This window comes from Papio anubis, chromosome 1 (assembly GCF_008728515.1).
Source record: "Papio anubis isolate 15944 chromosome 1, Panubis1.0, whole genome shotgun sequence".
NCBI lineage: Eukaryota > Metazoa > Chordata > Mammalia > Primates > Cercopithecidae > Papio > Papio anubis.
In genome coordinates, this window is record NC_044976.1 from 193,928,038 (window position 1) to 193,938,676 (window position 10,639).

At 41.0% G+C, this 10,639-nt stretch overlaps 1 long non-coding RNA gene across 1 annotated transcript; it reads left to right on the top strand.

Annotated features, from left to right (window-relative positions):
- The first annotated feature begins 571 nt into the window (after positions 1–571).
- Positions 572–8,983, top strand: LOC110741912. Its single transcript, XR_002518941.2, has 2 exons — positions 572–825; positions 5,190–8,983. It is a non-coding gene; the product is annotated as an uncharacterized LOC110741912 (long non-coding RNA).
- Positions 8,984–10,639: the final 1,656 nt, after the last annotated feature.

Genomic DNA, 10,639 nt, shown 5'->3' on the forward strand with positions numbered 1-10,639 from the left:
AAGTTGAACAAACTTTCTATTAAATGGGTGCCAGAACCATTGCACCAAATTCAGCTGCAGACAAGAGCAGAGCTTTCCATGGAAATTTTATTATTTTATTTTATTTTATTTCTTTTCAGGTCTAGACCTACAAATCAATGGAATTTTAAACAAGTGGGATAAAGATCCTGAAGTATTTCTTTGAAGAATTATAACAGGAAATGAAACATGGCTTTACCAGTACTATCCTGAAGACAAAGCACAATCAAAGCAATGGCTACCAAGAGGTTGAAGTGGTTCACTCAAAGCAGCAGCAGAGGCCGGGCGTGGTGGCTCACACCTGTAATCCCAGCACTTTGGGAGGCCAAGGCAGGGGGATCACTTGATGTCAGGAGTTTGAGACCATCCTGGCCAACATGGTGAAACCCCGTCTCTACTAAAAATACAACAATTAGCTGGGTATGGTGGCCCAAGCCTGTAATCCCAGCTACTCAGGAGGGTGAGGCAGGAGAATCACTTGAGCCTGGGAGGCAGAGGTTGCAGTGAGCTGAGATTGTGCCACTGCACTCCAGCCTGGGTGACAGAGCAAGACTCCATCTTGAAAAAAAAAAAAAAAAAAAGGCAGACCAGTCAAGAGCAAAGGTCATGGCAATAGCTTTTTGGGATGCTCAAGGCATTTTGTTGGTTGACTTCCTGGATGACCACAGAACAATAACATCTGCTTATTATGACAGTGTTTGGAGAAAGTTATCCAAAGCTTTAGCGGAAAAACACCCAGGAAACCTTCTCCATGGAGTCCTTCTCCACCACAACCAGTGCTCCTGCTCATTTCTCTCATCTAACAAGGTCAATTTTGCCAGAGTTTCAATGGGAAATCATTAGGCATCCACCATACCATCCTGATGTGGCTGCTTCTGACTGATTTTTGTTTCTTAATCTTAAAAAAATCTTCAGGCCAGGCATGGTGGCTCATGCCTGTAATCCCAGCACTTCGGGAGGTCGAGATGGGCGGATCACCTGAGGTCAGGAGTTTGAGACCAGCCTGACCAATATGATGAAACCCCATCTCTACTAAAAATACAAAAATTAGGCAGGCATGGTGGCATGCACCTGTAATCCCAGCTACGTGGGAGAGTGAAGCAGGAGAATCGTTTGAGCCTGGGAGGCAGAGTTTGCAGTGAGCCGAGATTGTGCCATTGCATTCTAGCCTAGGCAACTAGAGTGAAATTCCATCTCAAAAAAAAAAAAAAGTCTTTAAAGGGCATCCATTTTACTTCATTAAATTATATTTTAAAAGACTGCTTTGATGGTTAAATTCCCAGGACCTGCAGTTCTTTATGGATCAACTAAATGGCAGAGGCCATCATTTTAAAAAAGTGTCTTGAACTTGATGGAGCTTATGTTGAGAAGTAAAGCTTATATTTATATGTTCATCTTTTTCTTTTAATTCTATTATTCCATGAACTTTTTGAAGTCCTCTTGTGTGTGTGTGTATATATATACATATGGGTGTGTATGTATGTATATGCATATATAAGTGTGTGTGTTTGTGTGTGTGACACACTTTTACATTTATTCTTAGGCCGGGTACTGTGGCTCATGCCTGTAATTCCAGCACTTTGGGAGGCTAAGGCAGGTGGATCACCTGAGGTCAGGAGTTTGAGACCAGCCTGGCCAACATGGTAAAACCCTGTCTTTACTAAAAATACAAAAATTGGCTCGGGGTGATGACATGTGCCTATAATCCCAGCTACTCGGGAGGCTGAGACAGGAGAATCACTTGAACCCAGGAGGTGGAGGTTGCAGTGACAGTAAGCTGAGATCACACCACTGCATTCAAGCCTGGGTGGCAGAGCAAGACTCTGTCTCAAAATTTATTTATTTATTTATTTATTTATTTATTTTTAAACTAGTTCCCATACTGAATTCAATTAGGGTCATTTTAAATGTGATTCTCTTATGATTTTCAGGTATATAATCATGTTATTTTCCCACAGCAAAATCTAGAAGAAACAACATTTAAAGGAAAAACTATATTCTTTTTCAAAGGTGATGAAAACTTTGTGGCTTTGAGGGCTGCGTGCTCCCCATCTTGCATTTTGATCTAAGTTCATAAAAAGATTAGAAAAAAAACTCCACTTTGCTACTTCCCTAATGGCTCTAGATATTCATATTTATTGGTTACAAAGCAGTGTCAATTTTCTTCTGAATTTATACTATTTTTACGATGAGGAAAAATATGAAGACATTTTTATTTAGAAAAAAATGAGAGGGTGGGAGGCTATAAACTTTTATTTTATGTTTTTATATTGGCTTTTATATAAAAAGATTGCTCACCACTGGTTTAGAATTCAAAGATTAACTATATCCATTTGCATTTTTAAAAACACATCTGCTCAAGAAAATGCTTAAGAATATCTTCCCTTAATGTTTAAGAACCCCCACATATTGAAAAGATGCTTCTGGGCCTTAGGATTTCCTATCAGTTGCTAGAGTCACAACAGACCATTGCTCTTGGAGAAGGTAAAAAGTTTTGCTACAAAAATGGCTACCCCAAGAGCAAGATTTCTCAATCCAGCTACCCCCTAGCAGATTTTTAATTAAGTAATATTAGTGATTTTTACCTACTTTATATAGTTGTGCCCTCAAATTTTTCTTAATTAAATGGCTTTGCATTCCAAAGATTTTAAAATGTACTGATGATAAACTTGACAGAGGGGAGGTAGATGGATGAGGAATAGTGATGGGGGCAGATGAAAGCTGCCAAGGTTATAGTTTCAAAAGAAGTTCTAATCTTTGAGGTGGAAACAGCAGAAGTATCCAGATTGAGCGTTGAAAGTCTTCTAATTGAGATACTCAGAACTCTGACACAGATTACTCTGAAAAGCGTCACATATACATTCCCGGAGGGATTTGCATAAATCTCATCTACATGATCAAGCACTATGCATGCATAATATGACAATGACTGATCTTAGCACAAAGATTGAAGTATGTTATTTTAAGTCATAGCATTGTTCCCTTACTGAATGTCATCCACACAGCATTAGCAGCTTTTGAATTATTGCTCCCTTGAAATTTTCTAATTGTTTTAAATAAAAAGTCGCAACATCTCATTTGGTAAAGGAGGCAATTTTTTTTTTTTTTTTTTTTTTTTGAGGCGGAGTTTCCCTCTTGTTGCCCAGGCTGGAGTGCAATGGTGTGATCTCGGCTCACTGTAACCTCTGGTCCCGGGTTCAAGCCATTCTTCTGTCTCAGCCTCCTGAATAGCTGGGATTACAGGCGACTGCCACTACGCCTGGCAGATTTTTGGTATTTTTAGTAAAGACAGCATTTCACCATCTTGGCCAGGCTGGTCTCAAATTTCTGACCTCAGGTGATCTGCTTACCTTGGCCTCCCAAAGTGCTGGGATTACAGGCGTGAGCCACCGCTCCCAGCCAAGACAGGGTCTCACTCTGTAACCCAGTCTGGAGTGCAGTGGAGGGATCACGACCCACTGCAACTTCCTCTGCCTCCTGGGCTCAATGGATCCTCCCAACTCAGCCTCCCGAGTAGCTGGAACTACAGGCTTATGCCACCACGTCTAGCTAATTTTTAGAATTTTTTTGGCCAGGCGCGGTGGCTCACACCTGTAATCCCAGCACTTTGGGAGGCCGAGACGGGCGGATCACGAGGTCAGGAGATCGAGACCATCCTGGCTAACACGGCGAAACCCCATCTCTACTAAAAATACAAAAAATTAGCCGGGCGCGGTTGCGGGCGCCTGTACTCCAAGCTACATGGGAGGCTGAGGCAGGAGAATGGTGTGAACCTGAGAGGCGGAGCTTGCAGTGAGTGGAGATCACGCCACTGCACTCCAGCCTGGGCGACAGAGCGAGACTCCGTCTCAATAATAATAATAATAATAATAATAATAGAATTTTTGTGTAGACAGGGGGTCTCACCATGTTGCCCAGGCTGGTTTCAAACTCCTGGACTTAAGCGGTCCACTCTCCCCTGTCTCCCAAAGTGCTGGAAGTATAGGCATGAGCAATAGCATCTGACCCTGGGGGCAGATCCCGCAGAGGGAGGACCTGGGCTCCAGCTCTTACCTTTGTTTTGAAAGAAGATGGTGATTTAAGTTAAGTGCGGGTCCTTATTTCTTGCACTAAAGAAATATTGTTTCTGACTGAAAATGTTTTCTGTTTCTTAAGGTTTATCAATCTTTTGGTAAAATAGAAAATGAGTCAAAATTCCTAGAGTACTCACCATAAACCAGTTTTTCAGTATCAGGAACTCACATTTCTAGAGTACAGCTTATGAATCATGGTTTTTGCTTCTCATTTTATACATTTCAATTTTTTTTTTTTGAAACGGAGTCTCGCTCTGTAACCCAGGCTGGAGTGCAGTGGTGCGATCTCAGCTCACTGCCATCTCTGCCTCCCGGGTTCAAGAAATTCTCTGCCTCAGCCTCCCGAGTAGCTGGGATTACAGGTGCCCACCACCACACCTGGCTATTTTTTTTCTTTTTGTATTTTTAGTAGAGACAGGGTTTCACCATCTTAGCCAGGCTGGTCTTGAACTCCTGACCTTGTGATCCACTCAACTCGGCCTCCCAAAGTGCTAGGATTACAGGCATGAGCCACTGCGCCCAGCCTACATTTCAATTTTTTAACAACCCTAAGAGGAGGTTGGTTATACTATCCACTTCGTGGATGACAAAACAGTCTCAGAGAGGTTGAGTGACAGGCCAACATTCACACATTAAAAGGTGAAGCCAGGCTTCAAATTAAAGGCAGTATGTCTCCCTGACAGTTTCCTAGGCAGTCCAAGATAGTCCTTTCTCAGTATTGTGAAATTGCTTTCATAGTGCATGCTTGCCTAAGAAAAGGCTGGGAGCCAGATCTCTTCACACATGCTGTTAGAATAACAATTATAGGTGGTATAATAGCAAGATACAAGTCACCATCAGCACTTCATATAGTCTAAACATAATATAATCCCAGCTGTTCAGTAGGCTGAGACAGGAGAATTGCCTGAACCCAGAGGGGAGTGCAGCCTGATAGAGCAAGACTACGTCTCAAAAATAAATAAATAAATAAACAAACACAATCTGCACAAATTTTCTGTAACAATGGCTAATGTAATAGTAGTAACAACAACATCTTAAATTTGTATGACATAGAACAATTTGCAAAGTGCTTTCACATGTTATCTCCATATATTGTAGATTATTTTGACCTGGACTCATATGTGGATTTCAACTTGAGTGCCAACTCCAATGACGGTAGTGGCTGCCTGGAATTCTGTCCTGAAGAGGATTTTGAAGATCATTCTAAGATCAGTAAGAATCAGGGCCATGAATGATTGATTAGTCACGTCCGCCATGTCAAAGGAGTTAGGACTGATGGTACATCTGTCAAATGTTTGCTGTCTTTTATCTATTCTAGTCCATTCTTTATACAAATGAATAAATGACTTGTGTATGGTCACATAATAAATGGCTAAGCTGAGCCCTAAACTCAGGTTTCCTTTAATCTGTTGTCATTCCTATTAAACCATGTTATATATGGAGACAAGTTAATGCTCTGTAGTATTCAAATGCATTGGAATTGACTATAAAGTTTTGAGCTCAATAATGTTTAATCTGAAACAACATGAGATGTTTTCTACAGTAAAATGCAAATAAAGTTTGCATTTTATTTGAATAGTCATGTAGGAATGGCTCAGCCATGCAGGCATTATGGAGTGTGCATGTTACACAGATAGGGCTAAAGATATGCTGGGCTATCTTCACCTGTGTGCTAACTGATAATAATTATCTGGAAAGTCTAAGAAGCTCAAAACTCTATTTCAAAGGCCAAGAACTTTTTGAATAGTGCCAGTGTGGCATCAATATGACATCAGATATCACACCAAGGCTTCAGGCTGATACAGCAATAATTGTGACGAATCTTTTAGTTAATTTAGAGTCTACAGCCTAAGATAGAAGCACGTCCAGCTTCTTGAAGAATTTTACTAGCGCAGAGTATATGCAACTTAGTATAAAAATGGTAAGAGAAAATCAGTAACTATGCAAATGCAAGCAGTGACATATAGATGGCTTTTGGGAATGATAGTAAAATCCACCAGATTGTTAAGGCTTATTCAGAGTAAAAACCATTGCAAAGAATTTTACAGGCTGTAAAATCTTTGCAATGAGACTTATAAAGAATAGCTATACAGCGGAGAGACTGTACTATCCCCAGTGTAGGTCATGGGTTCAGACACTGTGGCCATACTCTCCTTGGTCAGCAGTGTTATCTTTGAATACAAAAGACAAGAAGGTACATATTATGTAGTCAGCTGTGGCCATCAAAGGCCAAACAGCTTTTTCTTCTAGCTGGAGCCATCTGCCTGACTACACAATACCCAGGACCCAGGGCAGTCTGGTGGCAGGATACCCCACCCCACTACTTAGCCCGGGTCACCTCTGAGAGAGCAGACAGGGATTTCTTACAGCTTTACACACTGCCTTTGTTGGTTGTTTCCAAGGTGACAAAGTGTTCTATCCTTTGCTGTAAATAAAGACAGGAGCAGAGGGATCTAACCCTTTCCTCCTCCTCTATCAGCCTCTGTCACGTTCAGTTGCATGCTTCTTGTAAGGCTGTATGTGAAAGCCCTGTTTCTTAGACTCATGCTTGCCTTGGGGTTTTTTGTTTTATGTGCGTGTGGAACTTTGCTGTCAGTCACAGAGCCTTGTAGCTGGCATTCAAGGCCCTCTGGTTTTTACTCCTGCCTCACTCCAAAATGTTTTCTCATCAGGAGAGTAATAAATTCAAATACTGTTGAAGATTGTATTATATTATTTCTAATTAGTCATTGAATCTCTCTGTGATTATGTTTTCCCAGGCCACCGACATCAGGTTTGTCATGTAACATGCTTTGGCCAGATGTGCTCTCAGTGGAAGTAACATGTGCCGTGTCTGACGAACGTTTTAAGAGCCATTCTCATGGTTCTGCCATTATTCTTTCCCCCTTGGTCATGAGAATGGTCCGTCCTAGGCAGGGGCTGCCCCTGTGGCCTGAATCCCAGAGTGGAGAAGACACACAGAGCATAGGCACAGCCAACTGCAGCTGATACATAGGAGGGAGAAATAGAACTTTGTAGTGAATAGGAAGCAACTGAAATTTTAGGAGTGTTTGTCACCACAGCATAACCTAGCAAAAGCTGACTAATACATGCTTGTAAGCATGGGACAGGGGAGGTACATGAGTGAAGGGGCAGCTGAGGACCGCATCAACGTGGAACACTCACTCTCATCTAAAGGGTATAATAGTGATTCAGCTTCAAGTGACTATTGCCTCCTCCTGGGCATGTAGGCCCATTGCTACCAACATCCTCGTTTTTTAGATATTATCAGGAATCCAGATTTTCATGTGAATGCTTCCAGTGTTTTAATGCTCACACTAAGTTTAGGCCAAATAATACATGTTCTACAGCCCAAAAGTGGGCTTCAGGCTCCAGTTTGTAACCTCTGTTCCATGCTAACCCACCACTCTCACAAAACCAGTGTATTCATTGTTCTCCAACACTGTATTTCCTCCTTCCTGCTGTTACGCATACTGTACCCTCCCATCCTCCCACTCTTCTCCATAAGTCTCCTAAATTCAAGGCCTTTGTAAAGTTCTCCTTCCCCTGTTTCTCTAACCAGGATCCCCATCCATGAACTTACAGTCTGTATTGTATTTTACATCTTGCCTGCACCTCTGATGTCATTTATTTTCTTATGCACATACTTTACTCTTTGATAGTCTACAAGCCCAGTGAAATACAAACCATAACTTATACATTTTGGCATCCCATTGTCTCATAGACATAAAAGACACAAAATTAATGTTGTTTTAATACTGATAGCTTGTTGGTTCAGATGAACACCCACTGTCAATTTATCTGCTTCTGAGGATTTTGAAAACAAAGGATGAAATCCAGAAGGAGCCAGATTCTAAACATTTACATGCTTATTTTTGTCATACTAAAGAGTACAGCTGGTTAAAAAACAACACAAAGCAAAACAAAACAAAACTTAGGTTTGAATGCTACACATACAAATCTTGGTAATACCTGGGCTTCTTGTTGAGTTCTGTTGGCTGTGATATACTCAATTAGGGAAATAATGTCAGAGTTAATCCAATTCACCTGGGATTAAATTTTGTATTAGCCAAACTTGTAAGACCCCTAGTATAATTTGTTTTATGCCTCAGCAACCGAAAGGCGTGACAGCATTCAGCTGAGTTCTTAAAGAAGGACATTTAATTTTCCAAGCTGTTGAGATATCTTTTCAAGCCCTTTTGGGGGGAGCTCTGTGGTGCACCATAACATTGTAGTGTTTTTGGTGAGCCTCAGTATAAGTCTGTGGAATGAATAAATAAATTAATGAAATGCTCTAATGCTGCAGTTGTTATTTCTCCAGCTTAGAAAGATTAAATTCCCACCACCATCCCCTGTCCTCTCATCATCCACATTGGTTTAACTCCTATAATTTTTTACCTCTTATGAAGTAATTCTCTTCTAATAGTTCTCCTAATTTTCCTAAGAACCTAATGTAAACACTGGGAGAATCTAGTTCTTTAATTAGCAAATACTTATAAGTGTTTTGTTATATTTTAAAAGTGAGTTGTTCAGTGCAAAATATGAAAAAGGGCCAAATAACACCCAAAGGTATTAAACCAATTACTAGAAGATATAAGACCAGATCTGTGCTAGGAGAATAATATCAGAGTCAAAACAAATCACTTGGAAGTGAATCACTTCCCTTTGGCAACTGAAATTAATTTAAACAACTCCCCTCCAACCCCCTGTGGTTTTGTTTGACATTTCTTTCAAATGCCAGTGAGTACCTCACTTTGTCAAATTAGATAAATCCAAGCTGCTGGTATTATGCTGCTTGGAAGCCATGCGGCCATATGTCTAGGATGTTCCAGGACACCCTGATTTCATGTAATTTTAATGTTTTTAATAAAGGCAATTTGTTAAATGTATAACTAAATGTGAAGTCATTTTATGTATTTGCAAGACTTCATAGAATTAAATTCACAAGTAAGAAAATGTTTTTTATTACCATTCAATCCAATCTAACCAACATTTACTGACTATGACACGTCAGTCTCTATATTAGGCCAAAGGGACCTAGAGATGAATATGACATAATCCCTGCCCTCAAAGATCTTACAAATTAAACAATAATTATGATTTAGTGATTCATGTGTAACAATCAAAATATGTTCCAACCACAGGGGATCATAAGGGACAGTTATTAACTTCATTTAGTCTGGAGGTGGGACGGTGGCCAGGAAGGCTTCCCAGAAGGAGTGACACCTGGGCTGGGTTTTAAAGGATGAGTAGGAGTTCATTATGTGCACCAGAAATAGATCTTGGCATTCCAAGCAAAAGAAGAGACTGAATGTGTCCTGACTTCTTGCTTAGCAAAATTGGATCACCCTGTAGCAACAATAGAACCAAGAGCCTAAAACAAAACTATTGGTCTAATGATACATATATATATATATATATATATCCCGAAGTGCTGGGATGTGAGCCACCGTGCCCGGCTCAAGTGCAGTTTTGTTTGTTTAAAACCTATGTAAAGACCACTTTGGGGATTTTATTTTGTTGACAGTGGAGAAGGATAGCTATTTTCTTATTTTTAAAAGAAATATGTATCTGGGACAGTAATATTAAACATTGAAAGAAAACATTTCTCTAGGAATCTTCATTTATTCATTTACCACGCACACACTGGGTGCCTGCCATGGACAAGGCACTTACTAGATACTCTGTCATATGCCAAATTGTATGTGACCTTTTACTGTCCTTGAAGAACTTCTCATCCAGGAGGGAGGGAGGATCCCCTTAGGGAGATTAACTGAATCTCTGCGCTTGGGGTGGAGCTCTTTCCAAGTTTCTCAAGTTGATTAGAGAAACATTTCTAGACAGCTCTTTGGAGATCTTGGGTGATCATGAAAGCCTTTCAGCTCTGTTCTCTTGGACAAGATTGAGAGGCGAAGGCAGGCCCAGCTTCAGCAGTGCTCATTCATACTGCAAGGAGGACTGTGAATGTTTCCCTGCCTCACTGTAAATGCTTCCTAAAAAGCTTTCCTAATGCATCTCTGGCTATGAAAGGACTCAAGAAAGACCAGACAAATTACTTGCCATATTTTCCTCTCCTCCTTTTGTCATCTCTGGCAGCCCCAAGCCCTTCTCAGCCCATTGCCCTCCCGGAGGCTCATCTCTGAGCTGCACCTCTTAACTGGGATATTTTTAGAGCCTGAGCTCAACCAAGCTTAGCTGACTTCCATGCCGTACAGTGTATGCAACAAGGGGTCTCTGAACTGAGGAAAACTACACGCTGGCGGGCACAAGATAAACAGGAAGGGGGAGCTTGGTTTGCTGGAAACCCCTAGTTTGTGCCTTTTCTCTTTCCAGAAGCTTGTCAAGCTTGTCATTTGCTCTTACACTTGTTTAAAGGAAAGAGTGGCCTATCCACAGTGTTGATGGTGAGAGTGTCGGGAGCAGGAGGAGAGGGAATCTTTTGAACATGATCTGGAGCTGACAATAGCCCAATAGGCCACTAGCTGCAGGGGCCATGATCTCAGATATGGAGGAGAATCTGAAAGTTTGGGAAAACTTCCAGCCTGGAA